The 17,956-nt window shown below is 42.1% G+C and overlaps 1 protein-coding gene across 8 annotated transcripts in view; it reads right to left on the bottom strand.

Moving 5' to 3' along the window:
* lef1 (lymphoid enhancer-binding factor 1) overlaps positions 1-17,956 on the bottom strand; it is an 83,791-nt gene that overhangs the window by 1,492 nt on the left and 64,343 nt on the right. The window lies entirely within an intron of this gene.

Genomic DNA, 17,956 nt, shown 5'->3' with positions numbered 1-17,956 from the left:
TTGCTTATGCCTCAAAAGTATAGAAAATGGCTATTATTCCCCACAAACTCTGCTTTTGTGACCAGGACAGTGATATTTTGAAATTTACCTATTTTCCAGAACATTCCAGATAGATTCAGTGCTGAGTAAACTTGGAGTAACTTCTAGAACTTTCTAGAAATTTCCAGTAATATAAATAGTAGTATAAATACAGGGGCCTTAAGCCCACCAGTTCAGTTTAGTTCCAGCTGCTTAAGTGGATACATATCTGCATTTTTCTGAGATGGCATCAAGAGGCTGCAAGCATCCGGCAGACGCATTTTGCTTTGTCTGCGGCCGATTTATCAAGACAAGAGCGAAAAAGTACTCAGTGGAAGCATCTGCTAAGATGTGTGAGGCCTACAAGGCATATTTCGGCATGCCTGTCGGGGATCAAGACAAACCCTGGGCATCTCATTTCACCTGCGAGCACTGCAAAAAAAACTCTGGAAGGTAAGATGGACAATTGTTGCTCGGAATTTTATGTTATAAAATTTGTTAATTTTTAAAATTGTAAAAGTTTTTAATTTTAAAATGTTTTACAATTTTCAATGTTATTGAAAAAATATATCATATATGAAGAATCTCTTACACATTAGTCATGAGTGAAATAAATGTATTTTTGTAGGATGGTACAGAGGGGAAAAGAGAGCAATGAAGTTCACTATCCCAAGAATTTGGCGGGAACCCACTGACCACTCAAGCAACTGCTACTTCTGCATGGTGGACCCTTCCAAACGTCGGACTGGCAAGAATGCACCTGCTATAACGTATCCGGACCTTCCTTCATCCATCGCCTCGGTGCCACACTGCCATGAGCTCCCCATACCCACTCCTCCGGAGAGAGAGCAGCTGTCTTTAGAAGAGAGCAGCAAGTCAGTGAGCGAGGAAGACGTTGTAGATCCAGATGACAATTTCAGAGGTGGAGCTGAGGAGAGAAACCCATACTACCCCAACCAAAAAGACCTCAACGACTTGATTAGAGATCTTGGTCTCACCAAGTCCAATGCCGAGCTTTTGACGTCTAGGCTCAAGCAGTGGAACTTTGAGCCTCTTCATTGACAGCTCAAAGCTGTGCTGCTCCATAATGGTAACAAGTACCCGTCTCTTCCCCTGGCTCACTCGGTGCACCTCAAAGAGGATTACAACAGCAACAAGACCTTGCTGGACGCCTTGAAGTATGATGAGTACGGCTGGGAGGTCATAGGAGACTTCAAAATGGTGGCATTCCTGATGGGTCTCCAAGGCGGTTTTACCAAGTTTCCCTGCTATCTTTGCCTTTGGGACAGCAGGGACACCAAGGCGCACTACCACAGGCGGGACTGGCCACAGCGGACCGAGTTCTCTGTGGGGAGGAACAACGTCAAGTGGGAGCCACTGGTGGACCCCCGGAAGGTGCCGATGCCACCACTGCACATCAGATTGGGCCTTATGAAACAATTTGTCAGAGCTCTAGATAAGGAGTCGGCAGCCTTCAAGTACCTTCAAGACTTCTTCCCTAAGCTGTCTGAGGCAAAGGTCAAAGCCGGTGTCTTCGTCGGACCACAGATAAAGAAGATCCTGGAGTGCAATGAATTCCCCAAGAAGCTCACTAGTAAGGAGAAAGCGGCTTGGAACAGCTTTGTCGCAGTGGTTCGGGGCTTCCTGGGCAATCACAAGGCCGAAAACTATGTGGAGCTGGTTGAGACTCTGGTGAAGAACTACGGCACAATGGGCTGGAGGACGTCCCTCAAAGTCCATATCCTTGATGCTCATCTTGATAAATTCAAGGAGAACATGGGAGCGTACTCGGAGGAGCAAGGCGAGCGCTTCCACCAGGATATACTGGACTTTGAACGCCGCTACCAAGGACAGTGTAACTAGAACATGATGGGAGACTACATTTGGGGGCTGATTTGTGAAAGTGATTTACAGTATAATCGTAAATCTCGAAAAACTAATCACTTCTAAATCTTTTGTAGTCATTTTTGTATTACTTTAGTATAAATACATGTTAATTTGGATTCATATGTTGTTTTTTTCTGACTTTATGTGAACGAAAAGACACAAATTTTCTCATTGGAAATAGGTAAATTTCAAAATATCACTGTCCTGGTCACAAAAGCAAAGTTTGTGGGGAATATAGCCATTTTCTATACTTTTGAGGCATAAGCAATTAGGAAATAACACTTACTACCCAGGAACAAAAATTGAGTTACATAGTGTAATGGGACTAACCCACAGCTCGGGCCAGAAGTTTTGCATCACCCTATAGAATTAATACATTGTGCTTCATAAAGTCGAATGAAACCTGCTAAATAATGTTATGTTAATATATCAAATTATATACCACTTTGTAGTTTCTTATACTTAACACTTTTTTTTCAAAATATAACATGAAATACTGTACTTCTATTATGGCTTCCGGTACAGTTTTGCAAGATAATTTTGTAGTTTCTTTGATTACATTATGTTAAATAAATCTAAATTATGTTCATATAGTTCATATTTATTTTTTAAATTGTCTGAATCCTAAAATTCTAGGTGATGCAAAACATTTGGCCTTCGCTGTATAAACCCTTCTTTACTAATGATATGTGGAATTCGGTGCCAGATAAATAAAGGGATCTCTGTACAAAAAGAAAGACAGTTTTATTACATCAACCACATTCAAGTAAAATTAAATGTCATGTCTTTCTTGCACATTTCAAACTGGCAGATCATACTTGCATTTAAGCTGCCAACGCTGCTGCATAGGCACAGACCAGTTAATTGCGTGATAATGGATCATTAGTTTATAGTTAAAGTATATTAACTGAAACTCTATTGCATTAAAACGGTATCAAAAAGGTACAGGATTTAAAAATGTAATTTAAATGTAGGGCATATATATTGTGCAAGACTTCATTCTCACGGATCTGACGGGCATAAGAAATGTACGGAATAAAGTTCACATGTACTAGTTATTTCAGGAAATGTAGGACATCAAGTGCACTACATTTGGTACGCTGCAATTGACTCCCTCATGTCCAGATTAAACAGTACTGAGTTTGTGCAAAACTGTATATTCAAAAGACATTGTATCCATACAATAATATTTATCTGTGAGGGGAAAAAAAAAAAAAAAAGTACAATAAAATAAGTTCAGGTTGTATGTGCAGAGTGAACAGGTTTCAGATCTTTGCATTTTCTTTCAGATTAACCCAGCTATTCTTATAATAGATATCATTCTTTGTCAATTTAAAACTCAAATTACTATTCAAACCCTAACTTCTACATTTGCCAGAAAATTCCATTACATTTACTTTTCGATTCAGCTAATTACTGAATACATGTCCTTTGAGGATTAAAAGTCAAAACAAAACCCAGCCTTTATCTTATAATTTGCCATCTTCTGAAACGTGCAATGAATTTCAAAATCCACCAGACTTCCAATCCTTCAGACCTGGGTTGCACACCCCACAATAGCCCTGTATTGTACTGTAGAGTGTTGCTACTTATTTTCCCTTAATTACAATATTAGTGTCTGCAGACACACATTACTGTGTATTGATCTCCAAATTCTGCAACATTTACAATGTCTAGGGAGGAATATTCTGTTCTGGTACGATGTGAACAAAGTCAACGTGAATTGTAACGGTAAAAAACAGACATCCCCCATGTAACAAAGGCCACTTTGTAGCATAAATACTCATCTGCTTGTTACACAATGATGAGTAATTTAAGACCTCCACCAAGGTTACTGTACAGTATGTGCTTGTGGTAACATACAAAAATAAAAAGACAAATTGATAAAAATGTCAATATTCATGTATTCAATGATGCACTTCTATCAGACATGAACAATCAAAAGCTGCCACTTCCTCTCTAACTGCATGACACATCAAAAAAATACATACAAAATTAAAAACAAAGCATTCATATCATACTGTTACCATACCCTCATGCAGTGCATGATAACACAAAGCAAGTATCTACTTTTATTATTTATTTCTTAGCAGACGCCCTTATCCAGGGCGATTTACGATTGTTACAAGGTATCACTTATCTTTACATACAATTACCCATTTATACAGTTGGGTTTTTACTGGAGGGTACAGCAGCAGTGTCCCCCACCTGTCAAGAATCCAGAGCCCTAACCACTACTCCACACTGCTGCCCTACTTGCTGAAGTGGTTTTTATTTTAGCCAAGGAGTTGTTCAGTTGTAGCAGGCAGCAATGCAACAAAAGGCACAGGACAGTGACATCACCTCTCTTGCAACAAGCCTCCTATGATGGGAATGGGTTCTTTCAATGCAGCGGGTTTGTGCATATGAGAAAGGAAAGGAAAGGTAGACTTGTGAAATTAGTTGGATACTTAAGTGGATGAGAATCAATTACCCTCTGCAGTATAAAATTAAAAACAGTGTGCTGCTTTTTATGTGAAAAATGAGAAAAAGCAAGTCAACAAATCTGAAAATATATATTAAAGTGAAACAGAATTAATACATTAGGCTGCAGTCAGACAATAAACGGCCATGTGTCCCTGATCTAGATGGCCAGGCATCCAAAGGTAATATTTTTCAAAGCAAAGTACTAATATTTTCTTTTTTCACAGGAGTATGTGTGCAAGTTAAACACACACACTATTTGGGAGATATACAACCACCCCACCCTTTGAGCCAAAATCATCGAAAGCCTCAGTTTTTTCCTGTGTCCAGACTACTTAACCACATGTGGATCAAAAGAGGTAGGAGAGGTACCTTTCCCAGGGAAAGCTGACCCTGAGCTTAGCAAACAGGCAGGCAACGCTGGAGGGAGCACCCTGCCGCTTTTAATTTACCCCGTCCCCTTTTCATCCCAGGATTTCAAAGCTTTAGTACGACACGCACTTCCTGGGAAGGTTTTCCTCTCTGCCTCCGAGGAAAACACTCGACTTCCTGTTGAGGAAAGGCCTTGGGGCACCAGGCCAGAGTTTCACAGCCGCTTTGACACAAAAACGCCGGGATTCAGAGCTACTCCCCAATAGCACTCAGGACGAGGAGGAAATGAAACTCTCTTTTGTTTAAGGCCTGTTTTCCCCTGGTCGGGCAGCAGGCTACCTTTGAAGTAGGCCGGTTAAGATAACTAGAGCGGCTCCACATTTCTCAATTGCGCCCTTTACCCTTGAGATGAATCAAAGAGCAACAGCTGTGGTACTCCCGTCTCAAATTTTTTTTTTTCAACAGAGTACTGAAAAAAGTACATCAAAGAAGTGCCCACATAAATATTTTATGAGCGTGTGCTACATATTTTGTATAAAATACCAGCTTACAGGAAAACGTTAGGTTATTATCATAACCCTGGTTCCCTGAAATAGAAATATAACCATTACCGTATGTGTATTTACCTCCTAAAGAATATTGTATATTGTATACCAAAGCTGTTCTCTGAGCCAGTGACACAGTCATGGCCCGCCCCCACGGGCACAAAAAGACTGCACTCACAGATCTCGGCATAATTTTTCCTTCAAGCCTGCTGCAATCATGGACACAGCGACCTTGAAGGTTAATGGTTACATTTATATTTCAGGGAACCAGGGTTATGACAATAACCTAACATTCCCTTTTGAGTATGAAATGTAATCATTACCGTATGGGTGAGAGTACCAAAGCCGTTGCTAAAGCGGAGAGGCTGCCTTGTGTGTTACCATTAGGAACCCTAGTAGCAAGTAGCTAGGGATAAATGAAAGAAACTCACCTCTATGCCTATGTTGTAAGGGTCGACTGGGAAGCCGCCCTTAGCACTCTAGTTCCAAAACCAGGGTTTTGAGGAGCCACAACATTCAGCAGTAGAACCTAGTGAAGGTATGGGGAGTAGCCCACACTGTCGCATTGCATATGTCCTTGACAGATGCACCCTGGAATAAAGCCCACGAAGTTGCCCCTGGTGGAATAGGCAGTGAGCTTTTCTGGAGGGGGCAAGTTGACCGTGTCTGCTGTCCACTTGGACAGCCGCTGCTTAGACAGGGCTTGACCATGGGACTTTGCCCCATAGCAGATTATATATATTATATATTATATATTATATATATATATAATTATTATTTCGGACTGCCTCCCTTTTCGTCCTTTCAACGTAATACGCCAGGGCCCGCACTAGGCAGAGCATATGTAGCTGCCACTCTCTGTTAGACAAGCCTCCAATTCCAGACTGACTGAAATGGAATGCCCAGATCGTCTACTGCAAAAAGGCAGGACTGGCCTCTATAAAAAATGAAGCAGGCTTTCGCTATTGAGAATGCTTGCATCACACTTGCTCGCTTTGCAGAGGTGATAGTAAGCAAGAAACCAGCTTTAAGCGAGAACAATTTAAATCAACCACCGGGCCACCCTGGTGGTTGATGTAAGCCACCACTGTTGTGTTATCTACAGACGTGCTCAAATTTGTTGGTACCCCTCCACAAAAAACGAAGAATGCACAATTTTCTCTGAAATAACTTGAAACTGACAAAAGTAATTGGCATCCACCATTGTTTATTCCATATTTAATAGAAATCAGACTTTGCTTTTGATTTTTTATTCAACATAATATTGTAAATAAGAAAACAAATGAAAATGGCATGGACAAAAATGATGGGACCGCTAACCGAATATTTTGTTGCACAACCTTTAGAGGCAATCACTGCAATCAAACGTTTTCTGTAGCTCTCAATGAGACTTCTGCACCTGTTAACAGGTAGTTTGGCCCACTCTTCCTGAGCAAACTGCTCCAGCTGTCTCAGGTTTGATGGGTGCCTTCTCCAGACTGCAAGTTTCAGCTCTTTCCATAGATGTTCGATAGGATTCAGATCAGGACTCATAGAAGGCCACTTCAGAATAGTCCAATGTTTTTTTCTTATCCATTCTTGGGTGCTTTTAGCTGTGTGTTTTGGGTCATTATCATGTTGGAGGACCCATGACCTGCGACTGAGACAGAGCTTTCTGACACTGGGCAGTACATTTCACTCCAGAATGCCTTGATAGTCCTGAGATTTCATTGTGCCCTGCACAGATTCAAGGCACCCTGTGCCAGGCGCAGCAAAGCAGCCTCAAAACATAACAGAGCCTCCTCCATGTTTCACTGTAGGTATGGTGTTCTTTTCTTTGAAAGCTTCATTTTTTCGTCTGTGAACATAGAGCTGATGTGACTTGCCAAAAAGCTCCAGTTTTGACTCATCTGTCCAAAGGACATTCTCCCAGAAGGATTGTGGCTTGTCAATATGCATTTTAGCAAATTCCAGTCTGGCTTTATGTTTTTCTTTCAAAAGTGGAGGCCTACTGGGTCTTCTTCCATGGAGCCCACTTTCGCTCAAAAAGCAACGGATGGTGCGATCAGAAACTGACGTACCTTCACCTTGGAGTTCAGCTTGTATCTCTTTGGCAGTTATCCTTGGTTCTTTTTCTACCATTCGCACTATCCTTCTGTTCAATCTGGGGTCGATTTTCCTCTTGCGGCCGCGCCCAGGGAGGTTGGCTACAGTTCCATGGACCTTAAACTTCTTAATAATATTTGCAACTGTTGTCACAGGAACATCAAGCTGCTTGGAGATGGTCTTGTAGCCTTTAATCACTATAATCCAATTATTTATTATCTTTTCTAAGGGGTACCAACAAATGTGTCCAGGCCATTTTAGAATATCTTTGTAGAATAAGCAATAATTCATCTCTTTTCACAGCTTCTTTGCTTTATTCTATGACATACCAAAGGCATGCAAGTATACATGATAAAATAGCTTTTAATTTCATCACTTTTCAGGAGGAATGAAGCATTATTTCAATGAGCTGTAAGGGTACCAACAAATTTGAGCACGTCCGTATATGGACAAGCACATGCCTCCCTCAAAATTGCTGCAAAACAAAGTAAAAACTGCCTGCAGTTCCAAAACATTGATGTGGAGACCCTACCAAGGGGGTTCCACACACCATGCACACCCCGGCCATTCCACACAGTGCCCCAGCCCAGGCTGGACACATCCATGGTGACACTGCCCACCGCTATGCCTAGGCATAGACGGGCCGGCTGTTTCCACCAAGAGAGTGCCTTTAGACAGTGGTGGGACACTGTCAATGGACGGTCGCGGTTCAATGCAGGCTGAAAGATCCTGCTGTTGAGCCAGGCATGCAGAGGGCACATGCACAGGAGACCCAATGGAAGGATCTGGGAAGATGCTGCCATCAAGCCTAGAAGTTTCTGGAACGTCACTGCCGTAAGCGCTCCGTTTAGCTGAAAGAGCTCCAAACAGGCAGCTATTCTCTGCACTCTGCCGTCCTACAGAGTGGACAGCATGGGCCTGGTCCAAGCACGCTCCTAGATAGGAGGCTGTCTGAGAAGGCGTGAGCTGGATCTCTGCATTATTCACCGTAAGGCCCCAACCGTTAAAGGTGGCCGGTGACAGGTTCCATGTGGGCCTCTGCCTGCAGCAAATTCTTAGGGCTGCTGCTGAGCCTTTGGCTTCTGTCTCTGCGCAGGGCGGCGGAACCTATTAAAGCCTCCACAGCAAGCAGCCACGGGCCGGTTCCGAACATCACTTCTGGCAGCGGGTCTTTGAGGCTGCTGGGGCCTGGGGGGCCAGTTTACTGCTGGTTTACGTACTGGAGGTGGTTGCTTGGAAAGCAGGTGAAACCATCTCCTTAGTGGATTCCTGCATGCAATGAGAGCGCTGCAGCATCTCATCCACTGCAGGACCAAATGTATGCCCTGTAGTGATTGCGGCATACAACAGCTGTGCTTTGTCACCATCAGGCACGTGTGCCTGGGAAAGCCAAAGCTGCCTACGTGCAGCTACCAGTGCAAACAGGTTTTTACCTAGCTTTACGGAGTGGGTTCTTGTTAATAAGGCGCAGCTCATCTAGCTGTTGTGGCGAGGGCCTGTGGTTCCCAAAAAGGGACCGCAGCAAGTGTGGCTTGTAGGTTACCAGGATGCTGTTATAATAATTGCCTAGCCATGTGGCTAACACACTGGCTGAATCCTTAGAATGGAGCGCTAAAATTAGGCAGCTTTACCACTAGGGACGTGCTGTCGGACTCCATGTCCTCAGACAGGAAGGCCAGATCCTGTTCACCCACCTCCTCAGAGGCAAAAATGGACAGTATGTCCTCCTGTGGCCAATCTGCGCTCGCAGACCTGTGGGGCCCCAAGTGGACAGGTAGGGCAGGAGGCGACAAATGCTCCTGCAGTAATTCAGCGAGAACGGTTCCTTGGTGGGAAACAGCTGCCCATAACTTTTCCATCTGCTCAGAGTGTTCTTCCTCTTCTGCGGGGGAGGGGAAGGAAAGGCAGAGCTTGAGTCGTCCACTCTCCCTTGGCACAGTGCCCTGGGGTGAGGACGCAGCCACCTTTCTACGAGAGGAATGAGAGTGATGAGGAAGAGCACTGAGCAGGAGTAAGGGACGCAGAGCGCTCCTTAGAGCCGAGGTACAGCCGCTTCTGAAGCATGCGCTTGGAAAAAGGGGCACAAACCTCGCAGATGCTGCGATTATCCAGTGCCTCCTTGGCGTGCTCTGGGCTCAGGCAGGAAGAGCATCTGCCGTGCTTGTCCTCAACAGGCAGACTGGCCTCGCATGTCTCACAGGGATAGAACCCGGGCATGAGTTTCTAACCGGATCTTAGCTTTCCACATTGCCCCCATCTTCAGCTGACACTTACGTCAATCAGTATATCACTACCCTGTCTAGTATTATCCACAAGGTAGCCCCTTTGCACTCACGTAACATCACCCGAGCCTACAGGTCCCCTTGGTATACTGATGAACTGAAACTGAAGGGTGCAGGCTCAAGCGTCGGTATAGGGACTCTCCTCTTAATATCCATTTTGACATCTGGAAGCAGCATATTGCAAACTACCGTTCAGCTCTTGCCACACAGAATGGTCTTGCTACTGCTCAAATATACTTAGAAGTGGGAAAAACCAGCCAGCCACTTTATTTAAGACAATTGAAAACACAAAATGCTGTTAGTATCCAATAATTAATTCATTATTTAAAGCGAGTTAAACCTCAAAACCCATTTGTTTCACAGAGAAGTCTGTCCGGCAGTATTCACAGTAGACGTTGGATTGAGACACTCATCACCTTTTAATGAATGACGATTCTGTGGTAAATTCCTCTCGATATTTCTGACAAGCCAGCCTCGATCTTTTTGATTGAGGAGAGTGACGTTTTTAGTTTGATTTGTGATTCCTGTTTTAATAACTGATAAGTAAGGCTGGGATTTTGTCACGGAAATTTGTACTCAAAATCAGAGCAGTCACAGTAAATTAAGTACAATATACAGCACCTAAATAAACATAAAATTGGTCTGTCTATAGAAGTAGGATAAGGGGAAAATGAATCTAAATATTTATTATGGTTTTCACAACATCAGGTTCAAGTTTTAATCCTGTAAAAACCGGTAAGCTTCACAGCATATACAATAAACAAAAATGTTTGTTGTACATAACATTTAGTGAGGTTTTTACAGGACGCAAACAAAAACTGTAGGTTTTACATACCTTTAAAAAATAAAGTTTGAAGTTGAAAGACTGAGTGCATCTGTTGCTTCTGCTGTGGTACAGTTTGCACTTATTTTACGTTTTTGTTTGTTTGTTTGTTTACATATTATTCTGATACAATATGTTTGATGCCTTTCTGGAGCGCCAGTCATCCCAAAGTATTTTTTTTATGCAGAAAATGATTACAGCAAGAGCTGGGAATCTCGTTTCCATGTTTTTCCATAACTGGTAAATGTCGCATTTCATTTCACTGACAATTTCGTAGTAAGCACAGTATTCACGTTGTTCTAACAGTTGTCTTCAAACAGTAGAATGGCCTCAAAAACTCTGCTTTCTCAGCTATGCCGAGATACTTCGCTTGATTTGGGTCAAAGACCTGACAGGCATTGAAAAATGCAGCTGCAGGTTGACAAAATCAGGCAGTAGTTGCACCTGCATGTCTGTTTAAATCAACTGACAGCGCTGAAAAAAACTGAAAGCGTGAACAGCTACATTGCAAAGTTCATTAGCTTCAACATAATTAGCTAAACCGTGAAAGCAGGGTTTTTTTTGGTTTTTTTTGGGGGGGGGTGGGGGGGGGTTGGTTAAGGTGGAATTTCAAGTTGTATTGGTAAAGTTCAATGTTCTCTACTAAAATCACAGAATCCGTGTCCACCATGAGTTAATCACAGCTTTACTGACAAGCAACCAAATAAACGTGTGATTGATAATGATAGCAAGGCGACATTTGAGCAGCAGTTTCTGAAGCACCACTAAACTGGTTACTAAGCAACCCGGCTCAGAGCTTTTAGTATGTCAGTTAAAATGCCACGATAAACTGTCAGTGAAATACAGTATTATTTAAGAACCATTAATTCGTTAAAAAAATTAAACAGGAAAACATAGTATTGAAATAATATTTCATAAACGTTCAGGGAGTATCCATCATTTATTTATTTAATAAAAATCGTTGTATTATACCCCTTCGACGTAGTGCCGTAGCAGAACCTCCAAAATAGTAGCTGCTACGGCAAAATCGTGCCAGTTGGCATCTTCTGGGAGAGACCTGAGTTTAAACAAGCACATTAATAATACTGTACCATCTTATAAATATAGCAATACTTCAGCCAATGCTGTCACAAGGAGATGTTGAAATGCTCGTCCATGCATTCATCATGTCAGGAATGAATTATTGAAAAAACTTCAACTGCTTCAAAACTCTGCAGCGTTCTTACAAGGATAAAATCAACTGAGCACATCACCCCCGTTCTGAAGTCTCTACACTGGCTCCCTGTGAATTTCCATAAGGGCAGCAGTGTGGAGTAGTGGTTAGGGCTCTGGACTCTTGACCGGAGGGTCGTGGGTTCAGTCCCAGGTGGGGGACACTGCTGCTGTACCCTTGAGCAAGGTACTTTTACTAGGTTGCTCCAGTAAAAAAAAACCAACTGTATAAATGGGTAATTGTATGTAAAAATAATGTGCAAAAAATAATGTAATTATATGTGAAAAATAATGTGATAACTTGTAACAATTGCAAGTCACCCTGGATAAGGGCGTCTGCTAAGAAATAAATATAATACTATAAAATGATTCTACTAATGTACAAGTCATTGCATGATCTGACCCCAACCTATCTGTCCGACCTAAAAACTATTTTTATAGCAATTTGTTTCAGGTTGCCATTCTTACTTGTATTACGTTTCATTTAATAATACTACATGAAACGTAATACAAGAAATAGTAATTTGAAACATTTTTGCTTATTATTTTTTAGAAAAATGTCATTTATTAACCCGACTCGCTGACTAAACTGAAATGGGAAAACGAGTCAACAATAACAGATACATACAAGTGAAAATCCCAGTAAAACAATACAATAATTGTGGGTAGCTCACTTATAAATACATACTTATATCAACATCCATGAACATTCGCTTCAGTTATGAGGGTGATTGATCTGACATGGACTGACCCAATATTTATATAATTTAATATCCGCCGCTTTTCTCTTGCGGAATGAAATGTCATTAATAAGGTGATTGGTAAATGTATAAAGAAAATTCACATAGTTTGTAATTTATGAAATTACAGTATTTAAAACACTCGCTCACCACCTTTCTCTGACAAGTATAACGAAGAGTTTTGACACGCTACGCTCCCTGTATGTTTTTGTTCATAACGCTGTTTTATATGCATTATGGGAGCTTTACAAGAGGACGGGTCTCGATGTTCTTGCATCTCGATGTTCTTTGCCTGAAGCAAACCACTGCACACTATGTATGTAATTTAGTATGGTCGATTGTAGGCTATATATAAATATGTTTAAAGTGGCATTGGTGTTTGTAGTTGTTAGTTATTATACATGTATACCATGTGTGTAACACTTCATTATATATTTATTAAGCTTTTAATTACGATAGAACTCCCTAACCCAATATACAATGTGTTTAGAATTGTTCGGTAAATTCCTCTAAAGGATATTCAAAAAGGCCTATGTCAATTCCTTCAGACATCCCACCTATCAATCCACCAGAATACCAAATGGAGGACTGTGCACCTAAGTGGAAAGAGGTTGAGCAAGCTGTGAAAAAAGCAAGGGCTTCATCTCCAGGGCCTAATGGAGGTCCGTACAGAGTGTACAAGAGTGCTTCAGGAGTTCTATGAATCCTGTGGAAATTGATGAAAGTGGCATGGGAAAAACAGGTTGTACCAAGAGCATGGCGCCGAGCAGGTGGAGTCTTTATACCTAAAGAAAAAGATTCTACAAGCATCAGTCAGTTTCGCCCTATTTCCCTATTAAACGTAGAAGGCCAGATTTTCTTCAGCATTATTGCTCAGAGATTGTCAACTTACCTATTAAAAGAACTGCTTCATGGACACTTCAGTACAAAAAGCGGGCATTCCAGGTTTCCCAGGATGCTTAGAACACATCAATGTGATCTGGCAACAAATTCAAATCAGCTAAAAAGGGGAGGAAGGAGCTCCATGTGACATTCCTGGATTTGGCTAATGCATATGGTTCAGTGCCACATGAACTTCTTTGGGCAGCATTTGATTTTTTCAGTGTACCGATGACAATAACAAATTTAGTGAAAGCCTACTTTGGAGATTTGCAATTTTGTTTTTCATCTTCAGAATTCAGCACTACATGACAATGCCTAGACATTGGAATAATGGCAGGATGCATCATTTCTCCACTGGCTCTTACCATGGCAATGGAAGTAATCATTAGGGCATCAAAATGGGTAGTGGGAGGAGAGTGCTTGGCTTGGCTACCACCAATTTGAGCATACATGGATGATATGACAACCATGACTGCAACAGTAGCCTGCACTAATCGGTTATTGGGCAAATTAACCAAAAACATTGAATGGGCACGAATGCAATTCAAGCCCACTAAATCAAGGAGCACCTCTATAATTAAAGGTAAAGTAGTAGATAAAATGTTCTACATTAATGGTGAGGCAATACCAACAGTGTCTAAGAAGCCAGTGAAAAGTCTTGGGAGATGGTACGACGGGGATCTAAAGGACACAGTTTGTGTGGGAGAAGTTAGACAACAAGCAGTGGAAGGGTTGAAGAGTATAGACAGCAGCACTTTACCAGGCAAACTAAAACTCTGGTGCTTTCAGTTTGGTCTACTGCCGAGGCTGCTGTGGCCACTGACTGTGTACGAGGTTTCTTTGACAACAGTAGAGAAGCTGGAAGCTTTAATCAGTTCATACATCAGGAAATGGTTGGGAGTTCCACGCTGCCTCAGCAGAGTGGGACTTTATGGTAAAGGAATACTGCAGCTACACTCTAACCAAGGAGTTTAAGTGTACCAAGGTCCGACTGGAAATTACATTAGTAGAGTCACGCGACAAATGAGAAGGGGGGCAGCACCTGTGCTGAAAACTGGAAGAAAGTGGGCGGCAAAGAATGCCCTTCGAATTGGTGATATCATGGGGCAAGTTCAGCATGGAAGAGGGGGTCTTGGTCTCAGTTCAGCTCCTCCTACATGGCACCAGGCAGCCCCAGCTCAACGGAGGAAGCTGGTAGTCAACGAGGTGCAAAAGCAGGAGGAGAGGGTGAGGTGCGTAAAGGCTGTTTCCCAGGCCAAGCAGGGAGAATGGATGAGATGGGAGAGTGTGGAACAATGCAAGATTGGCTGGCAAGACCTATGGTCAATGGAACAGAGCAGGATCAGTTTCCTCATCAGGTCAACATATGATGTTCTCCCATCACCACAGAACCTAAACCTCTGGGTAGGAGAGGATCCCTCATGTCCTTTGTGTTCATCACCTGCAACATTAAGGCACATTTTGACAGGATGTAAGGTGGCTCTTAGCCAAGGACGGTTTACTTGTCGCCATGACCAGGTGCTGCGATGTTTGGCCTTAGCATTGGAAGACAAGCGTAACATGACCAATAAGTTGCCACCAGTTCCATCAAAACATTACACACAAAAGACAACATTCCTCCACCCAGGAGTGCAACCACCAAGAAAAGGTGTTAAAACCAAGCCTCGCCCGGGACAACTGGATGCTGCTAGCAACTGGAAAATGCTGGAAATGACCAGATATTGTCTTGTGGTCTGGATCAGCATGCCTTGTTCATCTGGTAGTTAACAGTGCCATGGGAGGATGCTGCAGATGAGGCGTATGAGAGGAAGAAACTGCGGTATGCTTAACTAGCCGCTGACACAGAACAGCGAAGATGGAGAGTCCGGGTTTACCCAGTGGAGGTGGGTTGTCAAGGATTTGTGGCACACTCTACAACCCGGTTTCTCAGAGACGTCGGATTCAGTGGCCAAGAGTTGCGTCGCACAGTTAAGAACTTATCTGAAGCAGTAGAGAGGAGCAGCAACTGGCTGCGGTTGAGACGGAAAGATTCTGGTTGGGAATCTCAAGCACAATAGAAAGAAAGAAACTTTGATGTAAGGGTAAGTAAGATGGGCTGAGGTGAGTGGGGGACTGAGGGGGGTTATGCTGGGACGCCAGAATCACCGTCGAGCCCTCTTGAGGTGTCGGGGCTAGTCGACGAAACATAGGATGGAAGGTGCCCACTTGAAGACCCCAGAGATGTACCTTACTTAGCTCAATCCAAACAGTTGTCATACTGATGCGCTGGGGAGACAGCACTGTGGTTGATCCCCAGAGCCAGCATCATAGCCGTTGTGTGTGCTGATGCGCTAGGGAGGCAAAATAAGCTGATCTCTGGAGCCAGCATTAAACTTCAGCCTTCAACACCAGGCAGAAGGATATCTACATCATCATATGGAAGAAAACGCAAATGGATGGAGACACAGATGGATCACATTAGTTTACTGTAAAGCTACGTCTTAGTTGATGCTTATCTTGGCGAGAGCCGAGTTCAAATCAGCATGAAGTTTTAACATCTACTCTCGTGTAATAATAATAATAATAATAATAATAATAATAATAATAATAATAAATAAAAAATGTGTAAACACACAATAAATGCAAAATATATACAGACAGAAGCAACAATGTACTTATCTAAACAAGACGCTCTGGTCAGGTTAGTCTTGAAAGGAAGATCTGAGATCTGTGATGTCAGTGTTTTTGTGCCCTCTGGGGCAGGCTATGACTGCGTCAATGGCTCAAAGAGCAGCTTTGGTAAACATTCAGGTTTCAGGTCTTTAGGAGGTAAATACCCATATGGGAATGGTTACATTTCGTACTTGAACAGGAACTATTGATATCTAACCTTTACTTTTGGAGAATGGTTTGTGCAGACTTGGAAACTACATGCAACTGATTATGGTGATGTAATCTTTAAAACATTCATTCCTAACTGCCTTTGAAACCCTTCATCTTGTAGGAGGCATTACAGAATAGAAGACACATTGAATCTTTGGTTACCAGAGGCCAAAAGCATTTAACCAATAGTCTGTAAGTGTTCGTCCTAACAGTACAGTAATTATTAGACCATAGGCAGCCATTTAAAGTGCATTGTAGGCAAAAGAGAATCTCATCTAGTAGAATAAACTCTCAGGCTGATTTAATGCAGCAATGGAAACAAGAGAAGTAGGTTTCATATGGAAAAATACTGTATAAAAAGTTAAGCATAGACAAATCGAAAATTTGTTTTAAACTGAAAAAATATGCCAGGCAAGGTAAAACTGTAAGAGCATGTAATATGTAGGTGTTGTATTTTAAGTGTTTTGAAAGCTTCATTTGAAAATGAACAGAAAATATATTTCACTTAACGTTCACCAAATGGAATCCTTTTGAGTCTCAATTGGGACGAGCCAGCTTCTCACGAATCAGAGACATATAAAAAAAGGGTCACATCATGATCCCTCAAGAAACCACAGGCATGTGCAGAAGAGACTGGGAATTTCCCACATCTGAGACATTGCTGGGGGCCGTAGCTGTAGTCTAGCCAAACCAGGCAAGCCCCAGCGAGGCCCAATCCACAGGCCAAATCGGCACAATCAAAGAGCACAGTGACTGCTCCTTCTGCTGCGGTTAGGCTTCAAAGAAAGTGCTGAGAGTCGCATTCTGCAGAGTGGTGGGAGGGGAGGGTGGAAAAGGAGCTTGGGCTGCATCCACTATAGGAGCCGCAGTCTCTCCAAACATATACTTCCAACAGACATTGCTTCCTCCCTCTTACCTGGATGACTTTCATCCAGACGGCACAGTCAAAGGGAGGAAATTAACAATGGTGAACCACAATTGTGGGTGGGGGAAAAATAAAATTGGCCCTATATGTTACAATTTCAAAATACATCTGATGAAGCAGTAAAAAATAAATAAAATAAATAAATAAATAAATAAAAATGGTTTGCTGGACGGATGAACGAAATCACAACATTTTTTTTTTTCCCCATTGCCAATTCCTCCATCATTACCATTTCATTCACTTACTTGGGTGGCACATGTATAAAGTTACATTGCTTAGGTTCTATTAGCCTTGTATCCTTTGGCATAGTCTTGATTGGTTACACTTTAAAAAGCTGCACAGGTGGTTATTTGTTGGCATATTAAATTAACTTTAGAGCCATCTGTACACTAAGTTCACAGTCATTGTGGAGCCACTTTTCTCCCCATGCTGCTACACTAACAGCAAGAAATGTAACTAAGAGTTTAAGGGGGCAGATCAGCCATTTACATTTTCTAATCTTAAGAATGACGGAAAAAATGCCAATAAAGATGCCCATTACTGCCTTTACATGTATTTTTGTAAAATGCACATTGAAAAATGCAAGATTTGGGAAGAAATGAACTTGAACTGAAAACCACCACAAGAACGTAAGTTCAACAAAATAGCTACCAATTTAATGTAATCCATGCTACAGACTGAAAGCGAGAGCGAGGATAAAGAAAATATCCAAAAAACGTGTTCATTTAGTGATATTACTGCAGGTCTGCTAAGCCAGCTTCAATCCTGCTATTAGGATATGCATAAATTGAGTGCATTTGGAGTTTCGTTGTATTCTTGGAATTATGCATATTAGTTTCAGTATGTCACAACGAATCAGA

This window comes from Acipenser ruthenus, chromosome 1 (assembly GCF_902713425.1).
Source record: "Acipenser ruthenus chromosome 1, fAciRut3.2 maternal haplotype, whole genome shotgun sequence".
In the NCBI taxonomy this organism is placed as follows: domain Eukaryota; kingdom Metazoa; phylum Chordata; class Actinopteri; order Acipenseriformes; family Acipenseridae; genus Acipenser; species Acipenser ruthenus.
The sequence above is the reverse complement of the archived record's forward strand: the minus strand, read 5'-3'. Positions and strand labels throughout refer to the sequence as shown.